Below are 17,500 nucleotides of genomic sequence, written 5' to 3' on the forward strand. Positions count from 1 at the left end.
CCTCCTCCTCCTCCTCCTCCTCCTCTGCTAACTCCTCGTCCCTGTCTTCCCCTCGGCATCTTAATCCCCCAAACTGTGTAAGCTTATTGTCCTCATTACATCAGTCTGAAAACCCAAACATTGAAAGAAGAATTTACATTAACTTGTTTCATGTTATTACCTCCTCTTCTTCCTCTTGCTCCTCCCCCTCCTCCTCCTCTTCTTCCTCCTCCTTTTCTTGTGTGCTACGCCTTGTTCTTTTATCTCTCTGCTCCTCGCTGGGTTTTTTTTCTTCCCCATGCATCTTTCCCTCTCTTCTCCTTTCACTCATCCATTTTTCCTTCTCCTGTTTTTCTTTTTCCCGTATTTTGTCTTCCCTGTTTGCTCCATTCATATTTTTTCTTCCTTCTTCGACTTCTCTTTCATTTGCCTCTCATGTTGTGCTCTCACTTTCCTTTCGTCCTTTTTTTTCTTTACCTTTTTTGTCTCTTAATTTTTTTGTAGCTCCTCCTTTCCATACCACACACACTTGTTTCTCTGTCATTTTCTTCTCTTCTCTTTCTCTGCATCTTTTTTTGTTATTCTTTTCCTTCCTTTCTCATTTCCCTTACTGTTCGGCTATCCTTGCCATCTCTCCTCCTCCTCCTCCTCCTCCTCCTCCTCCTTGGGTCGGCGAAACACTCACCTCGTCAGCTGGTCCTCGCTGCGGCACGTCCTGGGAAGAGAGAGAGAGAAAAAAAAAAACATTTAATTTCGTGTTCCGGGGAAATTGTAAAAGAAGATCACGTACTTTTTTGTCTTCATTAATTCATATTTGTTTTAATGCGTTATCAATTTCCTCTCCTGTTTCTGTCCCTTTTTTTATGTTGTTTTCTATTTCATTTTCTGTTGTTTTTTTGTAGTTGTCGGTCCATCCGTCCATCTGTCCGTCATATTGTGTGTGTGTGTGTGTGTGTGTGTGTGTACACTTGCGTGTCTGGTCGTTCCTTCCTGTATGACTTAGCTGGCGCGACCTCGGGAGAGTGAGTCAGTGAGTGAGTCAGGGAGTGAGTGAGTGAGTGAGTGTGAGAGTGAGTCAGGAAGTGAATGAGTCATTGAGTGGAGAGATGACTTGTTTGAGTGGGCCTGGTGGATGATCTACTACCACTACAACAACTACTACTACTACTACTACAACTACTACTACTACTACTACTACTCTTACTACTACTACTACTACTACTACTACTACTACTACCAATATTACTACTTTTTTTACGTTGACATAATTATATTTACCTTACCAGTTGTTCTATAATCACTACCATCATCACCACCACCACCACCAGCATCATTACCTACCACCATCACCACACCCCGACTACTACCAGCACCACCACGATTCCCATCATTATCATTACCGACAACAAAAATAACAACAACAATGGTCCTTCAGATAATGGTAATGATCGGAAAAAAACGAACACTCAACTCGGTACCAAAGATTCACACCCACAAAAAAGGCTCATTAACATAAATTAAATACCCGTCATTTATTTCCCAAACTCAAAATATACAACTTTGTCCCTTACCCTTCCCTCTTTGCTCACTTTCTCTGCTTCTAACTTGCTTCAACGCTTTCCTTTACCTTTCCCCTAATGAGCCTCAGGTGTAGAGCAAGCACCGCATCGTAGCCAGGTGAAGGAAGCACCAAAACGCTATTGAGATGCGACGCTAAACAGTGTGACCAAGTTGGCAAACACCCTCTAAGCTTGTGACGTCACCCTTATACCCTTTCACCCGGCCACAAAAAAAAAAAATGGTCACAAAAAATGTATATACCCAGACCTCTCCTCCCATCCTCCTTATGCTGGGAGGGGGGAGGGAGAGGGGGAGGAGAGTGGGTGATGGTATGGGGGGGGGGAGGGCATCGAAGCTTGGGGAGGGGTATGGCAGGGTAGGGAGATGTAGGGAAGGGGGTGGAAGAGTGGATTGAAGTGTAGTAGGGACAGTGCGGGTAGAAAGGAAGGGAAGGGTAGGGAAGTGAAAGGGGTTAGGTTAGAGGAGAGGGTGGGATGGATAGGATGTGTGGAGTGGCTAAGACTGGAATGGATGAGGGGAGTGGAAGGGCATTGTACCGTTGCTGGGTGGAGAGGAGTGGAATGAATGGGGAATTGGAAGATGATATGAACACAAGTGGAGACAGATTGGATAAGGAAGACGTGGATGTAAGTGGAAGGAAAGTGGATTATAAGGTTATAAGGTGGAAGGAACTGAAAAAAGCTCCTAAAAACTCTGGTCTACATTGTTATGATAGTTGTTCTTGTTTTTTGCTGTAGTTCTTATTGATGTTATTGTTTTGTTCTGTTGTGCTATTGTTATTATTTATATGCTCACCACTTGTTGTTTGGTCACGCTTCTATAATAATGCATAAATAAAAAGAACGTATGATGACATGTGAGTACTCCACAGGTGTCTTAGGACGAGAGAGAGAAGTCTACGTGTTCTTGTGTGTGTGTGTGTGTGTGTGTGTGTGTGTGTGTGTGTGTGTGTGTGTGTGTGTGTGCTTACGGTCCCGTAGTGAGGATACGCGTGGTGTGTATGGGACACGTGTGAATGAAGTCATCCTTGCAATGTAGATTTATGACCTCACCCATTACGGCGTGGCAAAGGGCGAATGGATGTTGGGGAGGGATGGGGAGGGCAGGGACGGTCGGGTTGAGAGATCGGGGTCTAGGGTGCACGCAGGGTGATGATGTATGGGAGAAGGGTGATATACTAGGTAGGTGAGGTAGGAGGCCGAAGTTACTATGTAGAGAGGAATATATGGATTGATTAAAAAATGAGGGGTGGATGTATATGAGTGTGGGTGGTAAAAATTAGGTATAGGTAAGTAGGAGATGAAGAAAGGGTAATGAGGGACAGAAGATGGTAGGTGTATAGGTAGGTACGAGAATGCGGTGTTGGTGTAGATAGTAATAAAATAAAGGGAAAGAAAAGGGAGGGTAGATAGAGATGAGTATCGTGGGTGATGGTTATATAGATGGGTAGGAAGGAAGGATGACGATAGCTGCAAGATGTGGGTAGGTGGGTAGAAAAGCTGAGGATTAGTATTGAGAGGAAGAGAAGAATAGGTAAGACATGGATTGTAGATGTAGATGTGTAGAAGAGGTTATAGGTAAGTAGGTTGGTAGGTAAGGCAGGAAGGAAAGGGTTAGGTTAGGCCCCGGTCGTCGAGGCGGCTGTGTAGGCTGCTGGCCGGCATAATTGTGGGGTTCAGGTCCTCCCGGTGATGATCCACCAACCGGCTGTCAATCCCATCTTGGCCTGAATGAGTTCATCCCTGATTAATATCTCTACCAAGCCGCCGAGGAGGTGCTTCTCCCACCCAACCTGAGCCGCCACCCTCCCGCCTCCCGCCGCGCCCCACACAGCCGCTGCCGCCCATATATCTCTCCCTGGGAGGGGAAGGAAGCGTGTATGGAGGGCCGCCGTGCACCTTCAAGCTAGCCACACAGTTTCAAGGCGCCGTTAGTGACCGTGCGATCAGTGGGTTACTATCGGCCGGCGAGGGTCCCGGGCCGCGCCGCTGTTCTCCCACGGCAGGGTGTCCCGTGGGTCCCCATGGTGGCGGTGGGCCTGGTGGAGGCGGCGGGCAGGCCAGGACGGACAGGCGCACCCATGCATACCCGCACCGCCGCCGCCCCTCACTCGTACCCACATTTACATACACCGTGCAACCCCGCTACCGCGAACACCCCGCCGGCACTTCTCCCTGGAACGTTCGCCTCCTGTCACCCCGTGCGTCGCCTGCTGCAGGACGTGAAAGCGGCCATGCCTGTGTGTTGCAGGGCGGGGAGAGTGAGGACCCACGCTGTGTATGGCACACTAGCGCGACGGGAGACACACTGCTTTGCCACATTCAAATGAGCCAACCCTTCCTTCTCCTCAACTGGCCAGCCCACCTGAAAAGGCCGCGTAGGCACAGGGCGGCGCTCAACCCTCTGCATTATGGAGATTAGGGTCAGGTTGGCCTGGGGAAGGGGCCTCGCCGGCTCTCACACACTGTCAGAGATTACTTGAAAAATTATATAAGTCCAGATCCATTAATAACCGTAAAAGGCGCTGCTTGCATTACGAGACAATTCAGCTTCTCGCCCGTGGTATTAAATCGGCCTTGCGTGGATTCCGGCAGCACAGGAGACGGAAAAAATAGTGGAAGACGTGGATAAAGCGAGCATGTGTGTCCCGCCGCCGCCCTCGCCACCACCGCCGCTGTTGAGAATCGCCTAAGCCGTGTGGAAAAGCAATGAAAGGGCTTTGACAGGGGCAACGCCAGTCCAGCCGGCCTACCTGCCAACCCTTTATCCCGCCGCAGATGCCCGGATGCCCAGATGCAATAGGATGCTGGAGCTGAGAGGAGGGCCCGTTCACGTGATCCCCTACCCCCTCTCTCTCTCTCTCTCTCTCTCTCTCTCTCTCTCTCTCTCTCTCTCTCTCTGCGTCAAAGTATTAAGATTAGAGTAGAAAGAAAGAAAGAAAGAAAGAAGGGAGGAAAAGAGAGGGCGAGGCAGGAGGGCAGCGCGGAAAGGGTCTCTTGGAAGTGTGTTTGTGTTGACTAAAACTATCTCGGTGTTTACCCTCGCATCAGCTGATTCCCCGCCACGCCGCCCATCCGTCAGGTGTCAGGTGTGGCGGAGAGAGAGAGAGAGAGAGAGAGAGAGAGAGAGAGAGAGAGAGAGAGAGAGAGAGAGAGAGAGAGAGAGAGAGAGAGAGAGAGAGAACGAAAACACAGACAGACAGACACTTAGACAGGCAAAGCACATGTAAACTGGCATAAATCAGTGAAAAAATAACCTACGAAACAGAAGATAAATAGTAAAAACAAATTACACACACACACACACACACACACACACACACACACACACACACACACACACACACACACACACACACATACACACACACACAAAGCTAATAAGACAATTCCTTACCAAAAGAGCAACTCGTATTGTTTTTTTTCAACTATTTTAGAGCATTGGGAGTGGAGAGGGCGATGAGGCGAGGAAGAGGAGGAGGAGGAGGAGGAGGAGGAGGAGGAGGAGGAGGAGGAGGAGGAGAAAGAGGAGGAGGAGGAAACGGGAACTAGCATGGTGTCCTTCTTTTTTATATATAGCATTTTAGTATAAGGTCATGGACGGAGAGACGAGGGAGGTGAAGAGAGAGATAAAGGAGTAGGTGGAGTTAGTGTGGAGGAAGGAGGAAAGTAGGAAAGTCTCTCCCTCCTCCGCCTTAAAGAGGATACTATAACTTGGCGTGGAGTTAAAGGAGTCTTCCCTTCTTAAACAAATAGACACAAAACAGACACTCCCGGGCACCTGCTGCGCCTTCTGTCTGTCTGTGTCTGTTTGTGTGTGTGTCTGTTTGTGTCTGTATGTCTGCCTGTATGTATGTATGTATGTATTAATCTCTCTATCTTTCTCTCTCTTGTACACACACACACACACACACACACACACACACACACACACACACACACACACACACACACAAACTGATCGCCTAGTGCCACACGCCGCCTTTAAGCCACTCACTCACTCCTCCTCCTCCTCCTCCTCCTCCTCGTCCTTCTCGCTGTACTCTATCTCTGTTGCACTACTCCTTTTCCTCCTCCTTTTCCCTGTACTAAGACTTGTGTGCTTAATCATCTTACCTGTACCCTTATATGTACCTATTCCTTCTCTTCATGCTTACATATTTACCTCTTTTATCCTACTCCTCCTCCACCTCCTCCTCCTCCTCCTCCTCCTCCTCCTCATCTTCCCAGGGGCATGGCAGTATATATCTCGGGAGTGTATTCAAGAGCATATTTCCTTGCCTGGGGAAATTCATAAACACTCATATCAAATAAGAGGGCTGCCGGGGGTATAAACTCGACTCTTCAAACACCACGCCACGCCAACAAAAGACCCAATGCTTTTGTGCCGCTCGTAGCAGAGTTTAAGCTGCCGGCACGATCCCCTCCCGTTACTACGAAGTCTGCCATCTTTTTCCCCTCGTTCCCTCGCCCTCGCCGCGTTTCCCAGAGTTCGAAGGGTTGCAGGGGAAAGCGGAGAGTGTTTCGTGAGTGCTCGCTGCGGTGGGAGGCGCGTGGAGGGGTGAAAGGCCAGGTAACGGTGGGCAGGGTAACGGGGCTGAGCTATTCACATGTTTACGAAATGTCACTGCGTCCTGAGATGGTTACGTTTTCTCTTTTTAACTTCCTTACCCCCATTTTCCTCGTCCGCGTCGTAGGGAAAAGCGACCTTCTGCTAAAATGACGCTAAGACTCCACGCAGCCTCGCCTCACCCTCTCACTCTCTCTGCTGCTTTGGTACACGCTCGCCTATAAGCCTCTCTCTCCCTCTCTTTCCCTCTTTCTGTCCCCTGCAACGAAGAGCTAAAGGTGCTGAATATGGCAACCTGACTCCCTAGGTTTCAGAGCTGATGTTTATAGTGGAATACGAAAATAGAGGAACTGAGAAGAATGAAAGTGAAAATAATAGTGTTAGGAGAATATAGAATATAGGTATATATAGGAATATAGGTATATAGGTGATAAAGTGACGGGAAAAAGGGTCTGTTGTAGCAGATTGGAAATTATTGGAGCTGTATAATGGGGCAGAGAGATAAGAAGTAAGAAAGAAAAGGGAAAGGGAACAAAGGCAAATAATAAAGAAATAAAGAAAAGGGAAACAGGAAGAAAGATGAACAAGAATAAATAAGTACTCTCTCTCTCTCTCTCTCTCTCTCTCTCTCTCTCTCTCTCTCTCTCTCTCTCTCTCTCGTGGACTTAAAATCGTGCTTTTCACGTAAATGTTATTCTAAGCATTGCCAGCGGCTCTCATATTTGTTATTCTCCTTTCTTCTCTGGCGTACGCTGTATAAACCTCATTTCTCCTCACATATACTGTTAGTGCCTCGTGCAGGGTTTGAGGCTCGTTCAGTCCCTATTACTCTTCTACTTTTACATATTATGATCTTTTCTCTCCACGCCCCTCCTCTGCGCTCATGTATTCCAGCTATTTTTGTCTTTCCCCTCATCTTCTCTTTCTTTCCATGTTAAATTCTCTTCTCTCGTCTCCTCCCCTCTCCTCTCTCTTTGTCTCCCCTTCTTTCCTCTCCTTTTCAGTTACCTTTTTGCTTAGTACTGTCCTCCTTCCTTTTATCAACGCTTTCCCTACCATGGCTTAGCTTCGGCGTTTATATCCATCCTTTCCGACCTCTCCCTGTTTCTCCATGCATCATCGTCATTGCTTAGCTACCACTCAGCAAAGGCTTTACATGGACCTTCATTTTTCCTTCCTCTATACCATACATGCTTTTCCTCGTGCACTTTTCACCCTTCCTCTCCGACACACATGCACACATACATACACACCTCCCTCTTCCACTTCTTCCTCCCCCTCCCCCTCCCCCACCCCCCTTCACAAACTACAAATGAATGAGAGACAGTCTGTTTGGATTTTGCAGTGGAAGTAGAAAAATATGGATCCATCCCTCACCGCCTCCCGCCCCGTCTCCTCGCCGTGATTTACGTTCTCCCGAAACTTTCCCCGACTCCGCCCGACACGGTATAAATATGCGTTGTACGAATTACGGACTAGGCGGACGAGAGAGAGAGAGAGAGAGAGAGAGAGAGAGAGAGAGAGAGAGAGAGAGAGAGAGAGAGAGAGAGAGAGAGAGAGAGAGAGAGAGAGAGAGAGAGAGAGAGAGATTAAAGAGAGTCAAGCAACTGGACACGTTGGAAATTGCTTACTGTTAGGGATTAGGAACAAAAATAAATAAAAAGAAAAAAACAGTGTATAGATATTTTTTTTCAGTGCTCATCAGAAACCTTCGTAATAGCAGCGACAACAGGAATCAGAACTGAAGATAAATGACGGAAAAGGAACAGAATATCGGCAGGAGCAGAACTCAACAAAACATGACGAAGAAGGAAATAATTGATAAGATAAATAATGAAAGGAAAAAAAGGCGTTTACTAAAGAAGATGAAGGAAAGATGAGTGCAATCTAATGAAAACCCAGATGACAGTAAAGAAGAAGAAAAAGAAGAATGAGAAGATAGGGTAAAAGGGGATAGGGTAAAATGACGAGAGAATGAGAGAGAGAGAGAGAGAGAGAGAGAGAGAGAGAGAGAGAGAGAGAGAGAGAGAGAGAGAGAGAGAGAGAGAGGGAGATAGAAAGGGAAAGAGGCAAGGGGAAAAGGGAGGAAGCGGTGCAGGAAAAGGGTCAGCTATGCATAAAAGAAAGGCCGTAAAAGGGTGAAGGGGGTGTGAAGGCAAAGGGGGCAACTATGCATTCTAATGGACAATGGGTGGAGGGTGACCGATGCAGCGGGTGGACAAGGGGTGGGGAAGGGGGAGAAGGGGAGGCGAGGGAGGGGGGAAGGGTTTAGTAGCCATGCAGGACGTATTCACAATGCAGGCAACGGAAGGTATGGGAAGGAGGGTGGAGGCAAAGGAAAGGGTTACAGAGGGTGATGAGAAGAGAGGGATGGATGGACGCATGGAGGGAAGAAGAGGATCGCTGCAGGAGGAAGAGAAGGAGAAGAAGAAAAAGAAGAAGTAGCAGAAAGATGAAGGAGCAACAGAAGGAGAATGAACATGCAGACACAGAAATAGAGAAGCAAAAGGGAATTAAGTAAAGCTGCAGAGAGAGAGAGAGAGAGAGAGAGAGAGAGAGAGAGAGAGAGAGAGAGAGAGAGAGAGAGAGAGAGAGAGAGAGAGAGAGAGAGAGAGAGAGAGAGAGCGCACCAACAAGCGAACGAGAGACGAACCAAAAGAGACAGAGAGGCAGGTATACAAGAAGAGAGAGAGGGGAAGGGTGGAGGCGGTGGAGGACGGGGGTTTGGGGGGGACAGGAGACCATAGAAGCATTGAAAGGCAGATAAGGCTTAGTGCAGGATGCCGTGAGAGGCTGGTTGAGGCTGGGGCTGAGGGGGGAAGGAAGGGATGGCGGGAGGGAGGGATGGAGGCTACCCTGGTCTGGCTGGTTGGTCTTGCTGGCTGGCTGGTCGGCTGGGACTCAGGGTTAGGAGGTAGGCCAATAATGCAGATTAGTGACCCATAGCCATTGTCCCATTTTCTTTGACCTCCCTGACGCTCTTGAAGATACACACATATACAAACACAAACACGGCCTTGCTATGTTGTTTTTTTTTAAACTGCAGCGCTTGTGGGGAAGGGGGGGGGGTAGTATGTGTGTGTGTGTGTGTGTGTGTGTGTGTGTGTGTGTGTGTGTGTGTGTGTGTGGTTGGGACGGTTTTCTTTCCTCTCTCTGCCTCCTCTTTCTCTTTCGTTCCTCGGTCCAGCGATGTGGCAACCCTCCCCGTCCCTACCTTACCCCCGTGATAATTGCGTGGGTCTCAGCATCTATGGTTCCGTATGCAAATGTGGTCGTCCGTGTGTGTGTGTGTGTGTGTGTGTGTGTGTGTGTGTGTGTGTGTGTGTAGGGGAACGTTGCCTCTCTCTCTCTCTCTGTGTATGTGTCTCTATATCCATCAGTCTATCTATCTTTCTTTCAGTCTATCTGTTTTTCTATTAAACTTTCTATCTCGCTTTCGAACTCTCCCTTTTTTTCTGTCATTTTCTTGCATTTCATATAACTTTCATTCCCATTTTCCTTTCCCTGGACCATTTACTCCAGCTTACTCTTCGTCCTTTTCAACTCAAGTATTTTATCCTCTTAGCTTTTGCTGTGTTCCGATACGAGTCACTTAATTTCCTTGCCTTTATTTTTTACTTTTCCTCTTCCTTTTCATTCCCCGTCATCCTTCTCTCCCCTCGTAACCATGTACACCATTACCTTTTCTTTCGTCCTTCTCTTGCCCCCTCTCCCGATCCTCCTCCTCCTCCTCCTCCTCCTCCTTAGCAAACAACCTTCCTCGCTAGACATTCAACCGCGGAAACATCATCCTTCCTTAACTACCTCCTTTAACAAGACCAATTCCTCTTTGACGGCAAACCAAAGAGCACTCCTCCTCCTCCTCCTCCACCTCCTCCTCCTCCTCCTCTTGCCTTATTGGAATGTTCGTGTAGGGATGAGAGAGAGCGAGAGAGAGCGAGAGGAGGGGAAGGGGGGAGGAGGGGTAAAGAGAGGAGAAATATATATATAAATACGTAACGATGGAAAAAAAGGTGAATTGATTGTGGCTCTTTCAACCTAACTCAGGCAGCCATCTTTTAATAATCAGTCTACAGAAATCTGATTGGTCTTCCTAACGACGGCTTGAGAGAGAGAGAGAGAGAGAGAGAGAGAGAGAGAGAGAGAGAGAGAGAGAGAGAGAGAGAGAGAGAGAGAGAGAGAGAGAGAGAGAGAGAGAGAGAGAGAGAGGGAGAGCATCTTAAAAAGAGACTCCTCGACCATCTTCTCCACCAGTTCTTGTTGTTGTTATTGTTGTCGTTGCTGTTGATTTTTTTGTTGTTGAATGAGAGGAAAAAGACAAAAAATAAGCAGTGTATTAATTTTTTATAGTCAGCTGCTGTTGTAGTTTTTGTTCTTGTAGTGGTGTTAATGCGTATATAGATTTTGGTTCATGTTCCTTTGCTCCTATGATGTTGTTTATTTTCTCTTCCCTTCTAATGTATTATAAGCAAACACAAGTAACAAGAAAGGAGATCAGTAAATAACCAGAAATATTAGCACGGCACAGCAATAATTATGGGCAAGTGAAAGGTGTGTTGAAATATAGTGGTTAAACTTTATATTTCTCCATCGATAAAGAAAAAAAATATAGCATGTGTGTGTGTGTGTGTGTGTGTGTGTGTGTGTGTGTGTGTGTGTGTGTGTGTGTGTGTGTGTTTCGTTGGATGCTTTCATATATACAAACATACATCCATATATACATACGTACACACACAAACCTACATGCATCACAAGTTCGAGTACACACACACACACACACACACACACACACACACACACACACACACACACACACACACACACACACACACACACACACACACACACACACACACACACACACACACACACACACACACACACACACATCACTGCACACATACATTCAATCCCATCGTTATGTCCGCCTTCTCCGTCGCTTCAACCATAAAAAAACACGTATACATATATTTGCTTAGCGTCAAAAAGAAAAAAAAAGGAAAAAAGAACGGCCCGTGTCCCGACAAAAGCCGTGAGCCTCGTGCAGATATTTATATTCACAGAATGTTCCGAGGCCGCCGCTCTGTGTGGCTGGCGTCGCCGAGCCCTGTGTTTGCCGAGCCCGCCCACCGTTTGGGGAAGAGTAATATTGGAATTTCCCTGACAATCTGCAAAACTTATACATCCGCCAAACTCTGTCCAATTTCTCTTTTTTTTGTTGTGTGAGTGTATGTTTGCCGTGTAATTTTTGTATATGTATGTATGTGTCTATGTGTATGTTATCGTGTGTGTGTGTGTGTGTGTGGGTTGGGGGGGGGGGGTTGTGTGTGTGTGAGTATGCGTGTGTATGTGTGTATATATGTACGTAAGTATGTATGTATGTATTTGCATGACGTTAGCGATGTTGGATAAGGATGTTTGTGATTTTAGTTTAATTTCCTATTAAAATAAATGTATAGGTAATAGTAGCAGTAGTAGTAGTATAGTAGTATTAGTATTAGTAGTAATAATAGTAGTAATAGTAGTAGTAGTAGTAGTAGTAGTAGTAGTAGTAGTAGTGGTAATATAGTAGTAGTAGTAGTAGTAGTAGTAGTTGTAGTAGTAGTAGTAGTAGTAGTCATAACCAAGGGCTAGAAAATACAACTCTATATGCGGACCTTGATAGTACCAATATTACTGTAAATATTGTCGTTTTTGTTGTTGTTAAAGTTGTTTATGTTTGTTGGCGTATTTATTTACATTATTATTGCTGTAAACATCGTGATTAACCGTATCGTGCATTTTTCATGTTATTTATTGCTGAGCTCCGGCCTGAACCTAACCAAGATGAATACAACGTTAGCGTAAAAATGTGTGTGTGTGTGTGTGTGTGTGTGTGTGTTCTCTCTCTCTCTCTCTCTGATATTTGTCGTCTCGTCGTAACAAAGCCTCACCTGCTTGCTAATCCACTCGTTCACGCCGCTAAATCCATCAGTGCTCCACCCATAAATCCCCCCGCGACACAACGACGACGAGGAGGAGGAGGAGGAGGAGGAGGAGGAGGGAAATGGAGGTTAAGCCAATGGATGTAGTGTCAAAAGATTGTATTATTCATATGCTATTCGTTGTTTGTTACACACATGGACGTATTCATTCATACATACATACATACATACATACATACATGAAAACGGTAAACAAAAACATGAGTAATGATAACGACAGGCATAGGATAAAAAAAAAACAGTCAGGGAAATCAATATAAAAACAACAACAACAACAACAACAACAACAACAACAACATTAGTAACAACAACAACCATAAACAACAACTGCAACAACGACAGCTCACGATGCTCATTCCCTTAACATTTTACAATCTCCTCACGTGCCTCTCCTCAAGTGGAAATTTTGTATTATCTAAAAATCAAACTAGTAGATGACAGAACTGAATATAAATGCTCATTCTCTCCCGTCTCTTTCCTCTCCCTTCTTCGCCTCCTCCCTTCACCTCGTTTCTCTCTTCCCCTCTTCCTCCATCTTCAGCTTCTCCCCCTTCCCCTCTCTCCTCCCCTCACTTGTCTTCTCCCCTCCTCGTCTCTCCCTCACCTTTTCCTCTCCTATGAAAATTTTGTCCTTTCCAATTTCCTAAATGGAGAGAGAGAGAGAGAGAGAGAGAGAGAGAGAGAGAGAGAGAGAGAGAGAGAGAGAGAGAGAGAGAGAGAGAGAGAGAGAGAGAGAGGGGAAGGGAGGAGGAAGAGGAGGAGCTGGATGCGTTGCAGGGGTGGAGGGAGGGAGAGCAAAAGGAAGGAGGGGAAGGAAGGAAGGAGGGAGGGAGGGTTTAGGTAAATTATTGAGTAGGGTTGTATCGTTCTTGCTCCTGTTCCTCCTCCTCCTCCTCCTCCGCCTCCTCATCCTCCTCCTCTTTCGCCTCTTCCTTTTCTCTTTCTTCTTCCTCCATCTCTTCTCTCTTCTCTACTTTCTCTCTTTTTATCAATGTTTATTCTTTTTCCCTTTTTTCCTATTATTCCTTTGTTTCTTCTTTACTATAGACATTCGCTAAATCTATTTCTTTGCTTATGTTCTATTGTCTTTTGTTATTTTCTTCTTTATCCTCTGTTATTTGTGTGTTCCCTTTCTTGGTATCGTTTTCCATTTGCCTCTAATCCTTTGTTGCCGTTTTTTTTTTTCTCTCTCTCGTTTATTTTATTTTGTTTCATAATCTCTCTTATTCCATGTTATTATATTTTTTTCCTTTCTTATTCTTCCGTTCTTTATCATTTTGTCATTGTCATTTCACTTTGGGAGAGAGAGAGAGAGAGAGAGAGAGAGAGAGAGAGAGAGAGAGAGAGAGAGAGAGAGAGAGAGACTTGGATATATTTGCCCTAAGAAAGTCAACCCAAGAAGTTAAGGGGTCAGGTCGGGTCAATTCCGATTTGTTAGCTGAGGAGGATCTTTTGCAGCGGCCATATTTAAGTGGAGGAGGAGGAGGAGGAGGAGGAGGAGGAAGGGACGGTCAGGACTTAGAGAGGTGGAGAAAAACGGTAAGGCAAACACACACACACACACACACACACACACACACACACACACACACACACACACACACACACAGGCAAGGATTCCAGTACAGCCAATCCGTTTGTCAGTCAGTCAGTCAGTTAATCACCCAGCCAGTCTGTCAGTCAGTCAGTCAATTTTTCACTAAATTCGGAATTAGTCATCGAAATATAGTTATCTCTGTTTCTGTTTACATATTTATATAAACAAGAAATAAGCATACAGAAATAGCAATGAAAGAGAGACAAGGTCAGTCAGTCAGTCAGTCAATTTTTCAGTAAACTACGGAATTAGTCATCGAGATATAGTTATCTCTGTTTCTGTTTACATATTTATATAAACAAGAAATAAGTATACAGAAATAGCAATGAAAGAGAGACAAGGAAACAGACGGACAGACAGACAGACAGGAAGAGACAAACGGCAACACGACAAGCCCAACCAGATACAAGTTCCTATAAGATCGTTATTTGCCTATCACAGAGCCAGCGCTGCCCTGCCCTACCTTACTCCTCCCTACCCATTGAGCGCGCCTCCCTACCCCGCCCTACCCTCTCCCAGCCCTCACCCTCACCATCTCTCACCCTGTCCAACCCTTTCCCTATATCCATTCAGTGTTCCTACCGTCCCTTTCCTTACCTCACCTCCCTGCTCACCTCCCCTCCGCTACCCACCATGCCCACCCCATCAATGCCCACCGCTTATGACCCAGCCGGCGCCTTCCCATCACTCATCATATTATTCCACGTATCTCACATGCACTGCCACTTCTTGATGAAACTATGCTAAATAGAAAATAATCCATGTAGTTCGCAGTGTCTCAAAATTTTGTTCATGGATATTTTTCCAACTTTGAATAATGTTTATAGTATTTTATTTTTTTTGCTTCCGGTTAGTAAAATAGTTCGACTTTTAATGTTCATCTCTGTGATATATGTTTTCTTACTGGAATTCACGAGCATCAAGATGTTGGCCATAGTTTTGACTATTATTTATATGTTTATTTACATGTTTATTGTGCACAAGACTTACCCACAAAATATACATATTGTTATTATATGCTATAAAGTTATAAACCCTGGGTTTTGGGATTATTTTTGGTGTAGTTAAGACAGATTCTCCAGGGATTTGCCTCACGTTCCTCCTATGCAGCGGCTTAAAACAATAATATACTGAATAGGAATATTGTGATAATACTAAAGACGATATTGATAATAATGATAAATAATTAAAATCATATCATTTATAATAATAATAATAATAATAATAATAATAATAATAATAATAATAATAATAATAATAATAATAATAACAATATATCTAACAGTATTTGTTAATATTATTTTTTATTGTTATTAGTATTACAATTTTTCTTGTTGCTGATTTTGTTTTTTGTCTGTATAATCCTTTTATTATTTTCTAGTATTATTTATAACTTTTTTTCTCTTTATTCTTTTTCTTTTCTTCTTCTTATTATTATTATTACTGTTTTTCATTATTATTATTATTTAGAATGATATAACATATCTTTTATTAATTTATTGTCTGTCATAATTTTTCATAATATTTACAATTTGCAATTTATAATTTTATAATTTATGATATTCATTTGATATTTTTTTGATAATATTTATAGTGTAATATCTTATAATAATCTATAATATAAATTCATAATACTAAATACTCAAGGTTATAATACTGGAAATATTTTTTTATCATGGAATCCTTATAATTCCTATTGTTAATATATATATATATATATATATATATATATATATATATATATATATATATATATATATATATATATATATATATATATATATATATATATATATTATTATAACTATTATTATTGGTGTAATTATTTTTTCATAAATATTATTATAGAATTGTTGTTATATTGCCATTAATAATATCGTTGTAGTTGGTAATATTTTCAGTACCATAATCATTATCATAATTATTATTAATATTATTACTATTAATTCTGACTTCAGTTATTTTTTATATGTATAACATTTTTATTTATATATATTTTTTTTTCAAATTTTCTGAAAGCGTGTCCTACAGCTTGATAATAATATTTCCTTTTAGAAATAATGCAATCGGAAATCGGAAAAATTTGTTCTTTTTTTCAAAGAATAAGATAATGTTGGATTGTCTTTCGGTGAGAGATGAAATAGTTCTAACCATTGTGGAGGTTATATTTATCATATAGATGCACAAGGAAATGTTAATCCCTTAAAGCTTTTTTGAAAATCTATGTCTGAAGCTTTAATAATATTCTCGATGTATGGTTGATGTAATGACAATGGGATGTGAAGTTGTAAAAGTTAAAAGAAAACGTAGTTCCGGGAAATGATAAGAAATACCGGTCCGTTTCTTACGTGTAAAATAAAGGCAACAATAAGAGTCAGTAAGAAAGATAGAAACATTCATATCCTCAGGTAATATATAACCGCGAGTGAAAAGTTATTCTAGCAATGCATTAAGGGAGCATAAACGACACAATAAATAGAGTGCGAGGCCCTCAATAACACTATCACGAAACACAATTATTAAGTCCCCGAGGAGGAAGTTTACAGCGAAAGGAACCTCATTTAAGGAGCAACTCGAGTGCTACGAAGTTCAAAGAAAACGTAAAGAATAGAAACCTGACACCTCGGTACCTGTGAGGCGACCCATTAATTAAGGCTGACTTGAAATTTACCACCTCTGGAATGAAGGAATCTAATAAGCAGGCGGGAGAGAGAAACACGAGAGAGACAAAAGAAGAAGAAAAGAGATAAACTAGACGAGGCACGAAAAACAATGTCGTGTCTAATTATGTCATCGAACAGAAGCCAGAAGGAAATATTAACGGTGGAAGGACGAGCGAATAAAAAAGTGGTAATGACAGGAACCTTTCAATGTACTGCTGTGTGGCATTACGTGTGTGTTTCATGTCCGTGCGACGCTTCTTCTACATGTACCGGATCCTCGCCTTTTTTTTTACACGCAATTTATCCGCTTGTGGAAAACGAGAGGGAGGAGGAAGAGGAGGAGAAAGACGATGAGGAGGAGGGGGAAGGGAGTGTCGCATTGCTAGATTTGATAGAGCCATGACCTTGCATTCTCCCCTCTGAAGGTCAAGGCGAAGGAAGGGAGGGTCAGGGAGAGGAGAGGAGGGAGGGAGAGGATGGGGAAAAGGATAGAGGGGGCTTGTAAGGGGAGTTGAAGAGAGGCTGTTAGTGAGATGATGGAAGTCTATGTCAAGGAAAAGGGTCAGTGGTGTGATATAGAGGGCTGTGGGGGGTGAGGGGTGATAGGGGGAGGTATCAGTGGGGGGGGAGAAGGGGGGTTCAGCTCCCCTTCCGCGTGACTCTCGGCAAGACGTTAATTGAAGGTCAGCAAATTACTAAGATTATTCCGCCGCTTAAAGTGCTTGTAATGGTCGTGTGTGTGTGTGTGTGTGTGTGTGTGTGTGTGTGTGTGTGTGTGTGTCACGGCTGAGAAACCAAGCGCCATTCATCTGTCAGGGAGACAAATGGAATATAGGAGAAGAATGGATGTCAGAGTAAGGATAGGCGAAGGAAGGAAAGGCAAACGAAGGAAATGCAAGTGACAGGAGGGGTAGAACAGAGGGGATGCAAGGCAAGGCAAGACAAGGTAAGATAAATGAAGAGAGTGGAAGAGAAGTAAAAGGGAGACAAAGAAGTGGAATGAGGAAAGAAGGAAAACGAATAGTTGAGAATATAAAGAAAAATAAAGGAAAAGTAATGTTTCTTTGTGAATTGCTTAGTTCTTATTCCTTTTTTTCTCATTTACTATAATTTCTCTTGTCCTCAGT

At 43.7% G+C, this 17,500-nt stretch overlaps 1 long non-coding RNA gene across 2 annotated transcripts in view; it reads right to left on the reverse strand.

Annotated features, from left to right (window-relative positions):
- LOC127000040 (uncharacterized) overlaps window positions 1-17,500 on the reverse strand; it is a 96,945-nt gene that overhangs the window by 73,222 nt on the left and 6,223 nt on the right. For both annotated transcript variants that reach the window (XR_007753754.1, XR_007753753.1), the window contains exon 2: window positions 665-694. This is a non-coding gene — a long non-coding RNA (uncharacterized LOC127000040). The remainder of the gene's footprint in view (window positions 1-664; window positions 695-17,500) is intronic.

The sequence above is a fragment of the Eriocheir sinensis genome, chromosome 17 (genome assembly GCF_024679095.1).
Source record: "Eriocheir sinensis breed Jianghai 21 chromosome 17, ASM2467909v1, whole genome shotgun sequence".
Taxonomy (NCBI): Eukaryota; Metazoa; Arthropoda; class Malacostraca; order Decapoda; family Varunidae; genus Eriocheir; species Eriocheir sinensis.